General features: G+C 45.3%; 1 protein-coding gene across 9 annotated transcripts in view; it reads left to right on the forward strand.

Annotated features, from left to right (window-relative positions):
- The window catches only part of PACSIN2 (protein kinase C and casein kinase substrate in neurons 2), a 147,638-nt gene that overhangs the window by 57,919 nt on the left and 69,612 nt on the right, over positions 1-20,107 (forward strand). The window contains exon 1 of one of the 9 annotated variants that reach the window (XM_025398878.1): positions 11,930-12,073. The exons of the other annotated variants lie outside the window; for them this stretch is intronic. The gene's annotated coding sequence lies outside the window, so the exon portion shown is untranslated. Of the gene's footprint in view, positions 1-11,929; positions 12,074-20,107 lie in introns of those variants that run through there. 9 annotated transcript variants of the gene reach the window in all.

A 20,107-nucleotide genomic window follows, 5' to 3' on the forward strand; every position in this document is an offset into this window, starting at 1 on the left:
CCAGAATCATTAAAAATGGTCTCTGCTAAAAATTGAATTTGAATCCTCTGAAATTCAGGTGTGGGAGTTAGTTGTAAACAGGTATGCTGAGAACAGTGGGTGACTGTTCTAGACCTCGGTGTGACCATCACTGTCTGTCCAAAGTCACCTTAAAATGCCTTGGGGAAGTTCACAGGATAGCACTTACTTGTATTTTCTTTTCTTTTCTTTTTTTGAGATGGAGTCTTGCTCTGTCGCCCAGGCTGGAGTGCAGTGGCGTGATCTCGGCTCACTGCAAGCTCCACCTCCCCGGGTTCACGCCATTCTTCTGCCTCAGCCTCCCGAGTAGCTGGGACTACAGGCGCCCGCCACCATGCTGGGCTAATTTTTTGTATTTTTAGTAGAGACGGGGTTTCACCGTGTTAGCCAGGATGGTCTCGATCTCCTGACCTCGTGATCGTCTCCATCTCCTGACCTCGTGATCTGCCTGCCTCGGCCTCCCAAAGTGCTGGGATTATAGGCGTGAGCCACTGCACCCGGCCCTTACTTGTATTTTCTAAAGTATTTAGAATATATGCCTTGAAGAATTTCTGAAACAAAAGCACTTCAGGGAAACAGGCACTTTCATAAATATGTTAATCGTATTTGAAGTTGAATTTAATAACTTTACAACTATTTTAATGTATAAAACTGAAGAATGAAGTGGGATACATAAGCAGTATTTTTATGCAGTGTGTCAGAACTGTCTTCCCTCCTGGTGTTCTAGTGGGTACTTTCTGTCAGTCTCCTTGAAGAGGTGCTGCTTTCATTTGGTGAGCCAGGCAACATGATCCTGGGGCCTGGAGAAGAAGGGAGGCAGCAGGCTCATCAGCTGCAGTGACTTAGTTCGCGTCTCCCATAATATAGTTACCTTTGTTCCCCAATTAGCATTTTACACTTACTGTTATATTTTCAGTATATATTAAGTATAGAATATTCCAACTGGCTTCCTTTTCTTAGTTATAATTGACCTTCTTATCTTGTTCAGTCTATAAGTAACATTTGATGTCCTTCCGTCCCTGGCCCCTACCTTCTGCCCACATTAGTATAAATGCTGCTGTGCTTGTGAGATTTAAAGATGAGAAAGGGATACCAGACTGTTGCAGTGCTGTCATTGCTCCAAACTGAGAAGGGGTTAAACGGCAGCCCCTGGGGCTGCTATTGGCATAGAAATCTCAGAGTTTGTGTTGTTGGCGTTTGGGCCTTTTTCATGTCCACCTCTGCTCGGGGCAGCTCTCCAGACCGGATTCTAGTGGTGGCCTCAGAACCTTCTCTAAGACTATGAAGAAATGTCCCCCGGTATCCTAGGCCCTTAGAGTTTGGTAAAGAGGAGCATGTATGTGTCAGTATGGTAAGATCGTAATTAGACAAGGGCTATTGATTTGAATGAATGAATGGCAGTGTTTGCCTTTCCATAGTGATTGCTTTTGAAGGCACTATAGTCACATTTCACTAGGCTGGTCTAAATGCATTTGCATGTCACAGTTCTGCCTTGACACCAAGTAACAGATTGTGCCTACGTGACGTCTCCTCCAGCCCTGGGACTCTGGCCTAAATTTTTTCTCATTAGACTCTGTCATATATGAATCATAAGACACAAACCTTTATGTGAGCTCATGACACATACTTTATTTTGAGAAACTTAAAGAATCTAATAGGAAGTTAGAATTAATTTGAAATGTGTGTCAGTGGTCATCACAATAGTATGGGATTTAGATTATCTTTTTGTTAATGTGAGGGGTGCTATGAGTTTCGTACTCAGTCATGTTTCCCATCGGGATTTGTTCTACAGTGGAGTCCCTGAAGGAGAACAAGGAAGAATGATTTTGCTGGAAAATGGTTACTTGACAAAATGTTGATGTAATTAACAGGACAAAGTGTTGAACTTCCCAATTTGGAATTCTCTCTTTGAATCTTAAATTCCTAACACAGATTGGTAGTGCTAGTTTAACAAAGTAAATGAAGCACATGACAGTTTTGGGGATAATGAAGTGATTTCTCTATGCTCTGAACTGACACATAAAGAAAAAATAGCACAGGGCATAGTAGACTGATCACCAGTATCTATTGATTTGGAAGACAGAAACATTTGTTACTAGTTTCCCATCTGTAGGGATGGTCACCTCAGGTTCACTTAGTCGGATCCTACCATCACTGTGCAGGAAGAATGTTAGAAAGCAAGACCATAAAGCCATGAAGGAAAGCAGCAAGACCACTTTTGGAGGATAAGTCTTTCATATTTAACATTGAACTCTAAGACATTAAGTTGAATCTCAGGTGTGCCCAGTGAACTTCTGAGGTTGAAGAGTTTGCATTTGGGATGGTGGAAGTTGTTATGATGATGAAAAGTCATGATGTGAGGCTATGTAAACTGTACTTGTCCCAGCATCTGATAGCGTTTTTTTTCCCCCCGTGATGCTATCTCCAGGTATGACAGCTTTCCTTGGTAGACATGCAGGCACCTGAGTGAGCTCTGGGCTTATTTCCAGCCATCTGTTAGATCACTACCTGGAGGGACAGTTCACCTGGATGCTGGCTCGCTGAATCAGTTAATTTGTTCGTTCATTCATTCATTCATTCATTCAGTTTACCTTCTTGGTCTCTTGTCCACGCAGTTCACATCAGGCACTGTGCTGGGGATCCATAGACGGTTAGGATTGAGTTCTTGTCTCTGAGGACCTCACAGTCCAGCAAGGTAAAGAGACTTCTAAGCAGCAGGTTGATGAGTCTTAAAGAGCTATTGGGACCTTATTCTGCCATGAAGGATGGAGGAGACTGGGGGAAACTCCAGTTTGGTGATGAGTTTTAGAGGGAATGGTTTGTCAGGTACCCAAGAGAAGCAGAGGGAGCAATATATACAAAGGTGAAGAGGTCAGAATCTGGCAGACTTGGGAGCTTGATGTGGCTGGAGTGCCATTTATGTGTGGACATGCTTCAGGAACATCGTATTTATCAGATCCAAACCAGTTATTTTTCATCCCAAACCAGTTTGTTCTTAATTCTCTTTTTCTCTTTGTGGCATTATCACCTACCATGCCTCCGAAATTAGAAACTTTGAATCCCTGCCCCCGTCCTCCATTCCCTGGCATCGTCCTTCACTATGTTCTGTCTTTCGTCTTGGATATATTCCTCTTTCCTGGTCTTCTAACCATTTCCCTTTCTCCAGACTTGAACCTCCAGAACTGTGCTGTCCAATGTGGTAGCCACTAACCACATGTGACTGTTTACATTAAAATTAAATAAAATTAAAAAGTCATTGAGACCAGTCTGGGCAATATAGTGAGTCCTCTGTCTCTATAAAAAATAAAAAATTAGCCAGGTGCAGTGGCGCATACTTGTAGTCCAAGCTTCAGAAGGCTGAGGTGGGAGAATTACTTAGACCCAGGAGGTTGAGGCTGCAATGAGCTGTGATAGTGCCACTGCATTCCAGCCTGAATGACACAGTGACACCCTGTCTCAAAAAAAAAAAGTCAGTTTCTCACTTGGACTAACTACATTTTAAGTGTTAATAGCTGGTGGCTGCCATACTGGACAGCCCAAGACTGGAGACTGGATGAGCTGTTCTCCACTCTCTGTCCAAGGGAACCTTCCTTTATGCGCTATTTTTCTTTTGAGACAGGGTCTTGCCCAGTCGCCCAGGCTGGAGTGCAGTGGCATGATCTCGGCTCACTGTGACCTCTGCCTCCCAAGTTCAAGTGATTCTCATGCCTCAGCTTCCCAAGTAGCTGGGACTATAGGCACATGCCACCATGCCCAGCTAATTTTTTGTGTTTTTTGGTAGAGACAGGGTTTCACTATGTTGGCTAGGCTGATCTCGAACTCCTGACCTCAAGTGATCTGCCTGCCTCAGCCTCCCAAAGTGCTGGGATTACAGGCATGAGCCACCGCACCCAGCCTCATGCCTTTTAACCTTTGTACGTGCTGTTCTTATTCTCTCCAGAATACCATCCTTGCTCTAAGCATGCCCCTCTTCCCTGGCTTTCCTCAGGTGAATTTCTTCTCTTTTTCCTCCAGTGTCCTTGTGATCACACAGTCATGCTTGCCTCTGAGAGGGCACATGTATGTTTGTCGTGTGTCGAGACATCATAGTATAGTGGTTAAACCTTGGGGACAGATTGTCTTAATTTCAAAACTAGCCACTTACTTGCCAGGTGGCTTTGAACAAATTATTTAACCTCTCTGAATTTTAGTTTCTTCAGCTATAAAATGAAGACAAAGTTTTTTTCCTCATGTTAAATGAAACCCTTAGTACTGCATTTAAATATATAGCTCTCAAATTGGAGCCGAGAGCTCTCGTTCTAGGTAAATTGCCGCCTTCTGTTCATCAGCCATGCTAAAACCATATAATGGTTTATTAATGCTAATAATGCTGTTATGTTTCTTTTCTGATTGTTATAGCTTTTAGTTATTTTTCTTATTGCAGTAGCTAGGCCCTTCAATGCAGTTTGCATAGACATGCAGTTTTTTCTTATTCCTGTAATTTCTATTGACTATAGTTCTTCTGGTGAGATTTGTATTCTGTCTTTTGTTTTGATTGCATTTCACTGTGCCCACTTTCCAATGCATTTGTTTTTTCTCTCTTAGTTTAGAATTTATATTCTCAGCCTGCTCCTTTAGTGGTTATCCTAGATATTTTTGTGTACTTAACAAAGTCTAAAGTAATATCTTTACCCTTCTCTTGAATAATGGAAGGATAGAAAACATTTTAACTCCATGTGCCCTCTCAACTTGTCCAGTTTTTTTTTCTGATTTTTTAAATCCTGTAAATTTGCCACTGTCTTTTATACAGTTAATGCTATTTAGATTTATCCAATATATTTTACCTGCATATTTGCTTACCATTCTTCTTGTGCTTTGGGGCTTTCCATCTGAAATAATTTCTTTCTTTTAAAAGTATATCCTTTAAGGGCTGGGCATGGTGGCTCATGCCTGTAATCCCAGCACTTTGGGAGGCCGAGGCCGGTGGATCACTTGAGGTCAGGAGTTCAAGACCAGCCTGTCCAACATGGAGAAACCCCGTCTCTACTAAAAATACAAAAAAAATTAGCTGGGTTTGGTGGCACACACCTGTAATCCCAGCTACTCAGGAGGCAGAAGCAGGAGAATTGCTTGAACCTGGGAGGCAGAGCTTGCAGTGAGCCGAGATTGCTCCAGCACACTCCAACCTGGGCAACAGAGCAAGACTCCATCTCAAAAAAAATAAATAAATAGGCTGGGCGCAGTGGCTCAATACCTGTAATCCCAGGACTTTGGGAGGCTCAGGCGGGCGGATCACGAGGTCAGGAGATTGAGACCATCCTGGCCAATGTGGTGAAACCCCGTCTCTACTAAAAAAATACCACACAAATTAGCCAGGCGTGGTGGCACACGCCTGTAGTCCCAGCTACTCAGGAGGCTGAGGCAGGAGAATCGCTTAAACCCAGGAGGCGGAGGCTGCAGTGAGCTGAGATTGCACCCCTGCACTCCAGCCTGGGCAACAGAATGAGACTCTGTCTCAAAAATAAATAAATAATAAATAAATAAAAACAAATAAAATAATAAATAAATAAATAAATTTCTTCAACAGGAGAGTCATTAAGATACCTGGTTTGCTGTGCTGCTGAAAACAGAAGTATGCTCTGTCGTTCCTTGAATCATTCATTCCGGTTGTGTTTATTATGTGCCTGTTTCGTGTCAGTGGTAGGAACACGGGCAAACAAGGCAAAATTCTGGTGCATAAGGAACTTACATTCTCGTGAGTGGGGAGAGAAAATATAATAATTTGGCAGGTGAGACTGAGTGTTAAGAAAATAAAACAGAGTTAGGGCTGGAGTATCAGGGCTGGGGAAGACTTTCTTAAGAAGAGGGTAATGTTTGAGCAGGTCTCTGATGCTGGGAGTCAGCAGATGCTACAGATGTGGGAGGCAGGTATTCCCTGCAGAGGGGAGGCAGGTGCAAAGGTAAGCCGAGTCTGTTGCATCTGGAGAACCACATGGAGGTCACTGTAGCCAGAGACCAGGGTGGGGATTGGAAGGAGCAAGACTGGCGCTGGAAGCAGGGGCTAGAATCACATGGGACCTCGTAATCAGGGTGGGGAGTATCAATAACTGTGATGGTTGACAATAGGTGTTGGCAAGTTTTGAGTTTGGTAGATTGAACCAGGGTAACTGAGACAGAGGTGGTATGAAGCGGCCACATTGTGGCTCTGTTTTGAGGTAGAGGTGGTGTGATGTGGACATGAGAGCAGGAGAGGAGTCAGGGATGACACTGGGGCATTTGTCATGAGCAGCTGTGTCCTGGAGGAGCCTACCCGGGGGATGCAGGAGCAAGAGGTGGGTTTCGGCCAGTGTGTCAGAGAGGCCTGTGAGCCTCCCGGGGGGAGATACTGAGCCAGCAGCTCGGGCCGTGCTGGATCTGGAGCTTCAGGTAGAGGCTGAGTGAGGAGGCATCAGCATATGGATGGAATTTCAGGTCACAGGAAGGAGAGGGTCACCCAGGAAATTAGTGTGCACAGAGGAGAGGAGGTTGAGCCCTGGGCCCCACGGGTGTGTACAGGGTAATAAGGGCACCGTTTGGGTGCTTTGCAGGACTGTCCGGAAGTACTTGTCTTGAGAGAACGCAGTTGATACTGCAGGCTGGTTATCATGACTAGAAGATAAGGCTCTTGGATTCCTCTACCGGAAGCTTGGATTTCATGCTTATGTAAAGGGAAGGTCCCTACGTGCTGCCTTATTTTCCTTTTGAATTTTCAAAAGCAACTCAATCAGTATATTCTTTTTTTTTTTTTTTTTTTTTTTGAGACGGAGTCTGGCTCTGTCGCCCAGGCTGGAGTGCTGTGGCCGGATCTCAGCTCACTGCAAGCTCCGCCTCCCGGGTTTACGCCATTCTCCTGCCTCAGCCTCCGGAGTAGCTGGGACTACAGGAGCCCGCCACCTCGCCCGGCTAGTTTTTTGTATTTTTTAGTAGAGACGGGGTTTCACCGTGTTAGCCAGGATGGTCTCGATCTCCCGACCTCGTGATCCGCCCGTCTCGGCCTCCCAAAGTGCTGGGATTACAAGCTTGAGCCACCGCGCCCGGCCAATCAGTATATTCTTATGGCAGAATAATTAAGTGATACAGATATGCAAAAGCCCAGACTTTCATGTTCCGCCACCCAGAGATGTTCATTCAAGACTCAGGACAACCTTCCCTGACCACCATCTGTCCAGGTAGACCCTGTCACTCTCTGTCCCCCACTTGGCTTCATGCTTTCCCCCAGCCCTTAATGCTGTCTCCTGCTACTTTTTTTTTTTTTTTTTTTTGAGACGGAGTCTCGCTCTGTCGCCCAGGCTGGAGTGCAGTGGCCGGATCTCAGCTCATTGCAAGCTCCTCCTCCCGGGTTTACGCCATTCTCCTGCCTCAGCCTCCCGAGTAGCTGGGACTACAGGCGCCTGCCACCACGCCCGGCTAGTTTTTTGTATTTTTAGTAGAGACGGGGTTTCACCGTGTCAGCCAGGATGGTCTCGATCTCCTGACCTCGTGATCCGCCCGTCTCGGCCTACCAAAGTGCTGGGATTACAGGCTTGAGCCACCGCGCCTGGCCAAGCCACCGCGCCCGGCCTCCTGCTACATTACCTACTGGTGTGGCTTTGAATCCCCGACCCCTACTGGAATATATACAGGGACCTTGTCACTTCTACCCATCCCGGGACCCCACAGACCCAGCGAGGTGCCTGGCGTACAGTAAGTAAGGCTGCGTTACATTTCACTGAATGGAAGAATTCACATTTTTGGTACATAGCCATCTGGACTTTTTTCTGGGTAATCACCCACTCTTAAACATATATTTTTAGATAAAGCCCAAGTGTTCAGCTTTTTAGACATAAGAATGCTACTTACGATTTTGAACGTTACTATAAGCTAACTTTGCACTAGTTGGCTGTAGGCTGCTGCTTTAGGTTTCAGCGATGGTGGCTGCAGAGGCCTTCAGAGCCCTTCCTGAGCCTGTACAGCAGGCCTGGACAGCCCTTCCTGAGCCTGGACAGCAGCCTCAATCGTCAATCCACCTCTTGCTGGCTCCTAGGAGGCTGCCGCTGAAGGCCTTCTTTCCTCCTCCAAACTGCTGTGCCTGCCCACCTGCCCACTCCCTTCCCTCCCCGCTTCCCTTCCCCTCCCCTCCCCAGCAGATCCCCTCTCTCCCTCTCTCCTTTCCTCCCTCCCTCCCTCTCAACCTAATCAGGTATGACTTTGTCTTATCTTTCCTAGCGTTTAGACAGTTTGTTCCTCTGTATCTTGGAGGATTGGTTCCAGGACCCTCCAAAGGATACCAAAATCCATGGATGCTCGTCTCTGATATAAAATAGTGTTGTATTTGCATATAACCTATGTACACTCTTCAGTGTTCTTTAAATCATCTCTAGATTACTTATAATACCTAATAGAATATAAATACAATGTAAATAGTTATACTGTATTGTTTAGGGAATAATGACAAGCAAAGGAAAGTCTGTACATGTTTAGTACAGACGCAGCTACCCACTTCTTTCCCCCGGATTATTTTCGATTCCTGACTGGTTGAATCCACAGATGTGGAACCCTTGGGTATGAAGGGCTGAGTGTGCTGTGAGCTCCTGGACCGCAGGGCCTGCATGGTGTTATTCACTTATTTTCACTTCCGTCCCCTAGCTCTTAGCAAGGTTTCTGGCACTCAGAAAGTAAATGTTTTTAGAATATTGGGAGAGATATGTGTAAAAGAATTTTTATTTTTTATTTTATTTTATTTTTTTTTTTTGAGACTGAGTCTGGCTCTGTCGCCCAGGCTGGAGTGCGGTGGCCGGATCTCAGCTCACTGCAAGCTCCGCCTCCCGGGTTCACGCCATTCTCCTGCCTCAGCCTCCCGAGTAGCTGGGACCACAGGCGCCCGCCACTTCGCCCGGCTAGTTTTTTGTATTTTTTTTTAGTAGAGACGGGGTTTCACTGTGTTAGCCAGGATGGTCTCGATCTCCTGACCTCGTGATCCGCCCGTCTCGGCCTCCCAAAGTGCTGGGATTACAGGCTTGAGCCACCGCGCCCGGCCCAAAAGAATTTTTAAAATCAATTTCCTTGGCTTGATATTTACTCAGTTTATTAGAATAAATTAAACATTTTATTGAAAATATTTAAGAATTTGGAACACAGGCTATGTCTTGAGACAGCCAAACTGACAAATTTTTATAAAGGACAGGCTCTTTCTGCCTCTGTGTGTGTGTGTGTGTGTGTGTGTAGTAAGGGTATTGGGTATTGTAATGAAGTTAAGAGAGTAAGCAAGACATTTTCTTCAGGGCTTCTCAGATAATATTACTGTATATTGTAATTAGGCATTTTATCATAAATAGAGTTGTCATTAATTTTTCCCCTTTATAAGTGATCACTGGAAATGTTTATTAGGCAGGTAGCATCACAAAATGTGTGTGTGCGCGTGCGCACGTGTGTATGAGTCTTAACGTTGAAGATCTTTGTGTTTCTAGAGTTCTCAGTGGCACAGCTGAGAATGGGTGTGTAAGTCCTGCTTGCCGAAGCCATATCCTCCCTGTGGGGGGTGGGGGTTGCCAGAGAGGCCAGGAGGAGTCATACTAGGAGCAAGAAGACTGGGAAGGCCGGAGACTGACATTTGCAGGCACTCACGTACAATGTGTCGTTCAAATTCCTACTCTGTGTAGGTCAGCCACCTTTATTCCCATTTTGCTGGTAAGAAGGTGGTTTAGAAGTTAAAACGGGCACGTATCACAGCTGATTTAAACCCTGTTCTTTTTCTACTCTCCTTTTTTTTTCTTTTTTTTTTTTTTAACTATTTAAGAAATGTTTTGTCCTTCTTACAGAGACAGGGTCCCACCATGTTGCTTAGGCTGGTTTTTAACTCCTGAGCTCCAGCAATCTTTCCACCTTCGCTTCCCAAAGTGCCAGGATCACAGGCGGGAGCCCCTGTGCCTGGCCCCCTCTCCTTGTTTAAGGGAAACTTTTGCTATTAATTTTATGCTTGATTTAAGCCTATTAGTTTCAGATTGTTGCTTGACAATTGAGTTCCCTGTTTGTTTTTCTGAATTACTGGCTAGTTGATTTTATGTGAACTTTTAAAAAAATAAAAGCACTATCAAGTTAGAATTTATTTACCAGTTTGTCACACCAAACTGGCTGTGTATTCTTCTCTACAGTAGAGTGCTTTGGGTTTAGCTGATACCTTTGAATGAAATAGAATATTTTCTTGAGAAAGCGGCACCATAGTTGAGTGCGTAGATGCCCAGAAAATATTTGAAAACCAAATCCTCTCGTGGTTTATACTTAAAATTTTTTTTTTACAGATGGGATCTCACTGTGTTGCCCAGGCTGCAGTACAGTGGCTACTCACAGGCACTATCATAGCTCACTGCAGCCTCAAACTCTTGGGCTCAAGTGATCTTCCTGCCTCAACCTCCCAAGTAGCTGGGACTATAGATAGTCATGTGCCACCACACCCAGCTCGTGTGGCTTTTTAAACTTCAAAGGCACATATTTATAGTACTGGTTGAGAAGGTATTTAGGCAGTTCATTTCTAGATAGCACTTCTGATGGATGTGACCTCTTCTTGTCCATGCTTACCTAACATTCTCATGGTGGGCTTTTATCAGGACAGTCTACTTTTTATTGCTGGTAGGTAAATGGAGCAGAAGTCCCTCTTGTGGTGGAGTATCTAGTGACTCGGGCTGGTGTCTGATCTTCAGTGCCCTGCCATTTGTAAATCCTCTCTCCCCTCCCTCGCAGCCACAGCAGCTTCCCAGGGTTTGCCCTCCAGGACCAGCCTGACCGTGCACACTGGAGGGTCACAAAGGACCAGTGTAACTCCCCTTTGTCACACAGGTTCCTCTACCTGGGATGCCTTTCCTTGCTGCTCCAGCTGAAGAATTCCCACTGAAACATCAGCCCTGGGCACCCTTTCTGGACACTCTGTGTGTCCCTGTAGGCACGTTGTGCAGAACTGTTTCCTAGCTCTTGGCCGGTATGTTGGAGGAGGTTGTTCAAGTGTCCATCAACCCTGTGAGAATGGAGTGCCCCAGTGCAGGGGCCCTGGCTTACTGGCTCAGGAGCTGGGCTGCTGTGGAGCCTGGCCCCAGTCACCGTCTCCCTGGCCAGTGCTTGTGGAAGGCCCCCATACTCCAGGCATGTGCCAGGTCCCATCCGGATGCCATTTGATCCCTGCAACCTGTCAGGCAGATTGGATTCCATTTCACCGATGAGCAGTGTCGGGCACACAGCTCTTAGGTATTTTGCCTGAGGCGACTGGATCATTAAGAGGTCACCCCCACCCCCAGGGTCTTGTGCAGACTCATAGATGCAGATTTCAGAGACCTTCTAGATTTGTGCATCCAGGCTAGCATGGTCTTTGGTGGTGTCCCCTCTTGCTGTCTCGCGTTTTCAGCTTGTTCAGACCAGGGCTTCAGCTCCTCTTGGGGATTCCACTCAGTCAGACTGTTGGGTAGCGAAGAGCCTCCGAAACTGCCGCCTGCAAGCACGGGAAGAGGCTGCTCGTCCTTTGCAGACAAAGGGCCACAGAGGCACTTTGTGTGACAGGAAGTCCTGCTTCTAGAACGGGCTCCCTGAAAGTGGAGGGATTAAAAGAAGCTGAAGCATTGACCTGGGGCCACTCTGACTCATGCATGTTGTCAATAATGCCCTTTGTCTGTCTTGGGAACCTGCCACAGCAGACCTCCAAGGGTGGCCTGGAGCGTTCCTCTTCTCCCTCTTTCCCCGCTCACTCTGCCCCCTGTGAATGCCCCTATTTTCTGACCTGAACAAAGGGCAGCCTCCTGACCCATTCTATATTTTTTCCTTCTGCTTATGCCAGGAGAATCTTTGTGTCTCATCTGGACCTATGTGAGTTTTCTTTTTTAGGGTTTAAGTGCATCTCTTCAGTTGGAAAACTCGCAGCTCAAGGGAGAGTTGTCCTACTGGGCAGGTGCCTCTGACTGAGAGGAGGCGTCGTCAGGAAGTATGTGGCCGTGGCTGCTCTGGCATGATCCTGAAGACTGGCATGAAGGGGAATGGAGCCATACAGAGAATTTTAGGCATCAAAGTGGAAGCACGGGCACCTGGACCCACAGCCCAGCTCCCTGCAACGTGGTCCACACGTCTCCTGTATTTGTGGCCGTCTGTCAGTTGTTAAATACTGCGGTTAGGATGTGAGGACACCAGAGGCGAGGGCAGTGGTGGCAGAGATGAGCTGACGTGTCTTCATGTGCTCTCAAGTCCTGATCCCCAGCTGGATGAGAGAGGATCATGTGTGCGTGCATGCCTGTGTGAAGGGATCCTAGGATTATGCTGGAATAACACTGCATCAGTCCTGGGCAGGCAGCTTTACGTGTTGTAGTGTAACTGGGGCTTCTTGCTGTGGGGACATGGTGGCAAATCAGTGAGCACTTGTTCTTTTTGTTTTATGAGACAGAATTTTGCTCTGTCTGCCAGGCTGGAGTGCAGTGGTGTGATCTCACCGCAACCTTCATCACCTGGTTCAAGTGATTCTCCTGCCTCAGCCTCCCAAGTAGTGGGTCAGCCTGTGGTGCATTGCTGCTCTCACCAGGCTTAGAGGCCAATGTGTGCCTCCTTCCTGGATGCAGTGGTGCTCAGTGAGTGCTTCCACTCCTGTCCTCAGGGACAAATCCTTTGGCTTTATTAGCTTAGTCCTTACTTCCCCCTTAGACTGTGGCGGGTTTGGGGTACCCATACTTCTGGAGACCCTACCCTGGATTATATTACATATGTTATACTCACATGTAGTTTAAACACTTCTTTATGTTATAAAAGTAATTGGAAGGATTCTTATAATTTTGCTTTTGAAACTATTTGGCTATGCAAAGTGATTTCTCCTTCTCCACCTCCTCTGATCCATTTGTGCATTTGTTCAGAGGGAACAGTGTGCATGAAGGGGTGGAGCTGATAGGAGTGTGGTACTTGTGTTGGGAGATTCCGGTTGTTAATGGTGGCCGGAGCGTGTATAGCATGGCCAGGAGCGTGGTGTGAGTGGTGAGGCTGGAGGAGCAGTAGTTACAGCCTGGAGGCCCTGCTGGCCTCTGGAGGAAGGAGGAAGTAGGGGAAGGAGTTTGAATGGAGGCAAAACCTGAACTTTCTGAAAGACATTCCAACCACAGTGGTACAGTCACAGTATGTCATGGAGAATGAAGGGAGTTGGGGACTAGACAAGTGGCTGCGGGTCAGTTAGGACGTTGTTAGGGATTAGGCAGGAGGCAATGGTGGCCTTAGCGAAGGTAGCTGTCATCATGGGGACAGAGCCAAGTGGGAGGATTCAAGAGATATTGAAGAGCTGGTTTAGTCTGGTCTTGGAAGCTGATTGAATGTGGTAGTGGTAAGGGGGGTTCGGTGTGGGAAGAAGAGGAGTTTCTGGCTTGAGAAGCTGGGTGAATGAATGGTGGAACCATTTCTGATGTAGAAAACCCAGGAACAGGAGCAGGCTCATAGGGAAGGGGATAGTTTGCAAGGACTCTGTGATGGCCAAGTGGAGGCATCCAGTAGGCAGAGATGCGGGTCTGGGCCAGACAGCAGATCAGGGGCTTAAGGTTAAAGGTGGTTTGGTGTGTGGGAACAGAAGAGGTGAAGAGAGAGGGCCCGGGACAGAACCTGGATTGTGCCAGCAGCCGAGAAACAGGCAGAGGAGGTTGGGAGAAGGCACACTGCAGCCACTACAGAAATGAGCTGGTGAGTGTCAGCTCCCTCCCTCCCCAGAGACTCCTCTTGCCCTCGTCCCCAACTGATTTGCTTCTGTCAGCTTGGCAGCTGCCGGTGCAGACATCCAATCACTCTGCAGTCATTTGAGCATCTACCTCATGCTAAGTGCTGGGCATACAGAGATGACACAGCCCTCGCCTCTTTTTTTTTTTTTTGAGACGAGTCTTGCTCTGTCACCCAGGCTGGAGTGCGGTGGTGTGATCTTGGCTCACCGCAACCTCTGCCATCCAGGTTCAAGTGATTCTCCTGCCTCAGCCTCCTGAGCAGCTGGGACTACAGGGATGCACCACCACACCTGGCTAATTTTTGTATTTTTAGTAGAAATAGGGTTTCACTATGTTGGCCAGACTGGTCTCAAACTCCTGACCTCAGGTGATCTGCCCATCTTGGCTTCCCAAAGTGCTGAAATTACAGGCGTGAGCCACCACACCTGGCTACAGTCCTCGCCTTATAAACTGATGTGTAGTGGGTGCGCTGTGCCACTCTGCCTTTTTTTGCTTATACCCGATTTCGGATGGAAAATAGCTCACCTGCCTTGTCCTCTGTAATGGACGTGTGGTGTCCTTTCTGTCAACTCACCATTGTTTTCTTAGCCTTCAGCAGTTGACTTGTTTCCAGTTTTTACTGTTATAAATATTGCAGTGATGAACATTTTGTTCAAGCTATTTTTTCTTCGAGTTTATTTGCTTGGGGCATGTTCCCCAGAGTGGGACTTAAGGGTCAGAGGTTGGTAACTCTTATCTGCCTTGTTCTGTATTTCCAGATTTTTCCATGAAGCCTATTAGCAATGTTAGAGTACATTTCTGTTTTCTTATAGCCCCACCAAAACTGGCATTGTCATATTAATTTTCCTTATTTTATAAGTTATTTCCATATTTTAAAGGAAGTTGTGCTTTTTTCCCAGCATGGGAATTTGTTGTATTATATTTAGCTAGGTTACATTGCAGTAACAAGCAAACCCCAAGTCTCAGAGACTTAACCTAACACAAATGTCTTTCTCGCTTGGTCTGGGTGTCCCTTGTAGGACAGCTGGGGGTGCGGTTCCACAGAGTCCCTCAGGCCAGGCTGATTCAGGAGACACCACTCTCTGAGAGCTGCCCCTCGAGGCCTGCTCAGTGGACTACACAGCAGACAGGATAGGCTGGGGGCTTTGTGTGGACTTTTCACTACTGACATGGCCAGGACTACTAACACAGTCTGGCTTAGCAGGCAGAACTTAGTGAGCGTTCCTGTCTCTGCCCAGCCATCTCTTCTGTTTGTTCCTCTCCAGCAACTTCTTTGTCCAGTGGAACTGGATCTCAGTCTTCATATCGGCTCTTAATGTATTTTAGGTAATAAGATTTTTTTTATCAATTGTGTCTTTTTCTTTCTTTGCTTTCCATATTGTATTGTGTAAAAGTTTAAAGTAAGCTTTGGGCATGTTCATGTTTTCCTCTAATACCTTGTTTATTATCACAAATTTATCATTTCTCAAAGCCAGAGAATACGCTGTTTTTCTTTGAGTTGCTTAAAATGGATTTTATTTGGCTCCTTATGACACTTGAAATTCATCAAAATATATGATGTCAGGTGATTTTAATCTAAGTTAACTTTGGTCCTTGGTGATGCCTGTTCTGCAACATTAAAACAAAAAACAAAACAAACAAAAAACACCCAACCCCAATCAACACCTATTCATGATAGAAAACTCAGCAAACCAGAAACAGAAGGGAACTTGACTGGATAAAGGGTATTAATCAAAACTTCCAGGGCTGGCAGTGAAAGACTGAAAGCTTTCTTCCTACGATCAAGAAGAATAGGACCTTGATGTCTTTTCTCACTCCTTCTGCTCAACATTGTACGGGAGGGTCTAACCAGGAACTTTGAAGTTAGACAAGAAAACAAGGCATACAGATTGGAAAGAAAAAGGTAAAACACATTCTGTTCGAAAATGACATGGTCTTATATAAAGAAAATCATGGCCGGGCACGGTGGCTCAAGCCTGTAATCCCAGCACTTTGGGAGGCCGAGACAGGCGGATCACGAGGTCAGGAGATCAAGACCGTCCTGGCTAACACGGTGAAACCCTGTCTCTACTGAAAAATACAAAAAACTAGCCGGGCGAGGTGGCGGGCGCCTGTAGTCCCAGCTACTCAGAAGGCTGAGGCAGGAGAATGGCGTAAACCCGGAAGGAGGAGCTTGTAGTGAGCTGAGATCGGGCCACTGCCCTCAAACCTGGGCGACAGAGGGAGACTCCGTCTCAGAAAAAAAAAAGAAAAAGAAAATCATAAGGAATCCACCAAAAAAACTCTTAGAATTAATATACAGGTTCAGCAAGGTTGTAGAATACAAGATCAATATACAAAAATAACGATATTTCTATAATCTAGCAAGGAATAATTCAAAAAATGGAATTAAGAAAACAGTTTCATTTATTATAGTATATAAAGAATAAGTAAATTTAACAAGAGAAGTGTAAGACTTATATACTGAAAACTACAAAACGTTGTTGAAATAAATTTAAAAGGACCTGAATAAATGGAAAGAGATCTACATCCATGGACTGGAAGACTTCACATAGTTCAGATGGCGGCACTCCTCAAAGTGATCTGCAGAGTCACAGCAGCCCCTCTCAAAATCCCAAATCAGCAAGCCAATTCTAAAATCCCTATGGAAATGGAAGGGACCAAGAATAGTCAGAACAGTTTTGAAAAGGCAGAGAACAAAGTTGGAGAGCTTACACTTCCCAATTTACAAAAATGTATAAATCTACAGTATTGAAGAAACACTGTGGTGCGGGCATAAGGATAGACGTGGAAAAATGAGATAGAGTGAAGAAAACAAAACTAAACCCCTTCATTTATGGTCAATTGACTTTGGACAAGGATGCTAAGCCAGTTCAATGGGGGAAAGAAAAATCTTTTCAACAAGTGACGCCGGGACAACTGGATATCTACATGCAGAAGCATGAATTTGGATCTCTGCCTCATGCCACATATAAAACTTAACTCCAGATGGATCAGAGACCTAAATGTAAGACCTAAATCTGTAAAACTTTTTTAATTAAAAAAATTTTTAAAAAATTAGTCATAATAAGAGATGTAAAACTCTTAAAACATAGCATAAGTTTTTGTCACCTTGGATTAGGCAATGTTTTCCTAGATGTGACACCAAAACACAACAAAAGAAAAAAATGGGTAAATTGGGCTTCATAAAAAGTAAGAACTTTTGTGCTTCAGAGGATGTTATCAAGAAAGTAAAAAGACAACTCAGAATGGAAGAAAATAGTTTCAAATCATATATCTGATAAAGATACCTTGAATACATAAAGAACTCTTGGCTGGGTACATTGGCTCATATCGGTAATCCCATTACTTCAGAGGATCACTTGAGGCCAAGAGTTTGAGACCAGCCCAAGCAACATGAGATCCTGTCTCTACCGAAAAAATTGAAAGAGGAGGGGGAAAAAAAAAAGAAGAAGAACTCTTAAAATTCAATAATAAAGGCCGGGTGCAGTGGCTCACGCCTGTAATCCCAGCATTTTGGGAGGCAGAGGTGGGCAGATCACCTGAGGTCAATAGTTCGAGACCAACCTGGCCAACATGGTGAAACCCTATCTCTACTAAAAATATAAAAATTAGCCGGGCGTGGTGGCACATGCCTGTAATCCCAGCTACTGGGGAGGCTGAGGCAGGAGAAATGCTTGAACCCGGGAGGCAGAGGTTGCAGTGAGCCGAGATTGTACCACTGCACTCCAGCCTGGGTGACAGAGTGAGAGATTGAGACTCTGTATTAAATAAAACAAAAAAAACCCCCAAACTCAACAATAAAAAGACACACCAATTTAAAAACGAGCTAAGGATCTAAACAGACTTTTCTTCAAAGATAGTATACAGCTGGCCAATAAGCACATGAAAAGATACCCAACATCATTTTTCATTAGGGAAACACGAATCAAAATCACAATGAGATATAACTTCCCACTCACTAAGATGGTTACAATAAAAAAAGATAACATGTGTTGGTGAGGATATGGAGAAATTGGAACTGTCACACACTGCTGGTGGGAATGTCAAATGATGCACCCTGTTGGAAGGCAGTCTGGCTGAATGTTGGAAACTCCTAATTTTGGAAGTTTCTCATTTTGACCCAGCAGTTCTACTCCTAGGTATCTACTCAAAAGTAATGAAAACATCTGTCCATGCAAAGGCTTATACACAGATGGTGATAGCAGCGCTATTAACAGCTGAAAAGTGGAAAACAACTCAAACGTCCAGTCACTTGGTAATGGGCAAACAAATCATGGTACCTTCATACAACGGAATATTATTTAGCAACAAAAGGAGTGAAGTACTGACACATGCTGCAGCGTGGACGAACCTTGAAGACATTGTGGAAAAAGCTAAAGAAGCCAATCCCCAGAGCCACATATGTTGTGATCCCATTTATCTGAAATGTCCAGCATAGGCAAATCCATAGAGACAGAAAGTAGATGAGTGATTGCCAGGATTGGGAGTAGAGTAGGTGGGGGATGACTGGGGAAGAGTGTGGGGTTTCTTTCTGGGGTGATGAAAATGTTCTAAAATGATTGTCATGATGTGGCACAACTCTGTGAACACACCGAAAATCATTGTGTACATTTTAGATGGGTGAACTGTGTGTGAATTATTATCTTAATAAAGCTGTTAGAAAAATAGCAAGAATCTCAAATACTTCACCCATCATCCCTCCCACAGCCTCTCCTGGCTAAATAATCCCATCCCTTTGGCTATTCTTGACAGACACGTTTGGATCTTTTTCATTTGTATACCCAGAATTTTATTCTTTTTGCGCCTCCTAAATTGTGACTTCCAGGATTAAACACAAAGCCCCAAGGTAGGAGAGGAGGTGGTGGCGGCAGCAGGGGCTTCACCAGCTTGAAGAGAAGCAGCTGGGTATAGGGAGACCCGGGAGCTGGGGTGGCCCCTCTCCAGCATGCTAGTGAGGGCTCTGTGCCCCGTCCCAGGGTGGGGCTCACATTCTGGTGGCACTGCTTCCAGTGTAATTGGCTGACCTTGGGGACTGGGCTTCTTTCCCCCTCCCTTTCCACAAACGTAAAAGGAGGAGTAGATTGTGGAGAAAGTTTGAGAGCTACCTGGTATAACCTGTATTCCTGTTGACAGGAACAGTGTTACTCATTCAGCAAACACATGCTGATCCACTGCTTTGCACAGCGTCTGAGATTCAGAGATGAAGACAGCATAAGGTCACGATCTAATGACTTACTCTGAACTGCATTTCTTTCCTTCTATTGTATAAAATAGAAAAATCTACTTTTGGTGTAAAATGATGTCCTAATTACTGAGTAGTTAAGTAGTTTGAGTTTTTAAGTCTGTGTATGCTTTCCACTTGGTTTTACTGTTTGTTCTCTAAGGTGTAGGAATGGTACTAGGTAACATCTGTGGAGCTGGCAGCAAGCATTGTCCTGCTCCTGCCCACAGCCGTCGGAGGAGCTTCCCTGCAGCAGGGGGCCGGGGGAATCATTCCATTTTAGAAACCCAGTAATAGTGTCTGGTGCTAGGTAGAGTTTTCCTTCATTCAGTAGTTTATTGAAAGCCAGGTAGATGCCAGTTGCCACTAACATGCAGTCTCTTAGAAGTCAGGGACTTTTTTATCTTGCACACTGCCATCTCCTGTTCCAGGAACGTCGCAGGTGCTCAAGATGTCTTAATTAGCGAAGAAGCAAATGACTAGAGGATGCAGTGATAATGACCTTTCGTTCACCCTGAGGGCTAGGCTGGCCGGGGAGTGTCTCTCCCTCTTGTAGGTAAGGAAACAGGCTGGCAGGAAGTGACTGCTTACAGTTAGGCGGACTGTAAAAGCCAGAGCGGGCACAAGAATCCAGGTCTCCTGACTCCATCCTTCCACTGTGTGTTCTAGTCCCACCCAACTTTGAAAGCAAAAGTTGTTGTATATTTCTCATAAAAACATTGCCCTGTGGAAATGTTTCCCATTCCCACTGTGGGGTTGGCCCCACTGGAACGGGGAGGGGAGGAGCTGTGGAGTTGCATTGTTCTGGTTCAGTTAGGCCTGCTCTAACTGAATCACTTCTAATCATTTTTATTTCAAATCTTTAGACTCTTCTTGTACATTTTCTTACACTATTGTTTGAATTCTCATGTTAATATCAATTTTGAAAAAGCATCATTTTTGTCCTTTTTAAAGTAACTTTTTCTATTTTAAACCTGTGGAACATCAACTGAGTATTTAGGTTGGGGAAGTGTTCAGCCTCCATTTCCACATTCCCAGAGTGCTTGCCAACCGGAGGCTAAAAAAATCTTGCTGTAAAAATCAGTCAAGGCAAGTCTGGATCTGTCAGCTGATGTGTTCCCATTGCATAAGATCAACGAGTTTTGGGGAC

This window comes from Theropithecus gelada, chromosome 10, assembly GCF_003255815.1.
Source record: "Theropithecus gelada isolate Dixy chromosome 10, Tgel_1.0, whole genome shotgun sequence".
NCBI lineage: Eukaryota > Metazoa > Chordata > Mammalia > Primates > Cercopithecidae > Theropithecus > Theropithecus gelada.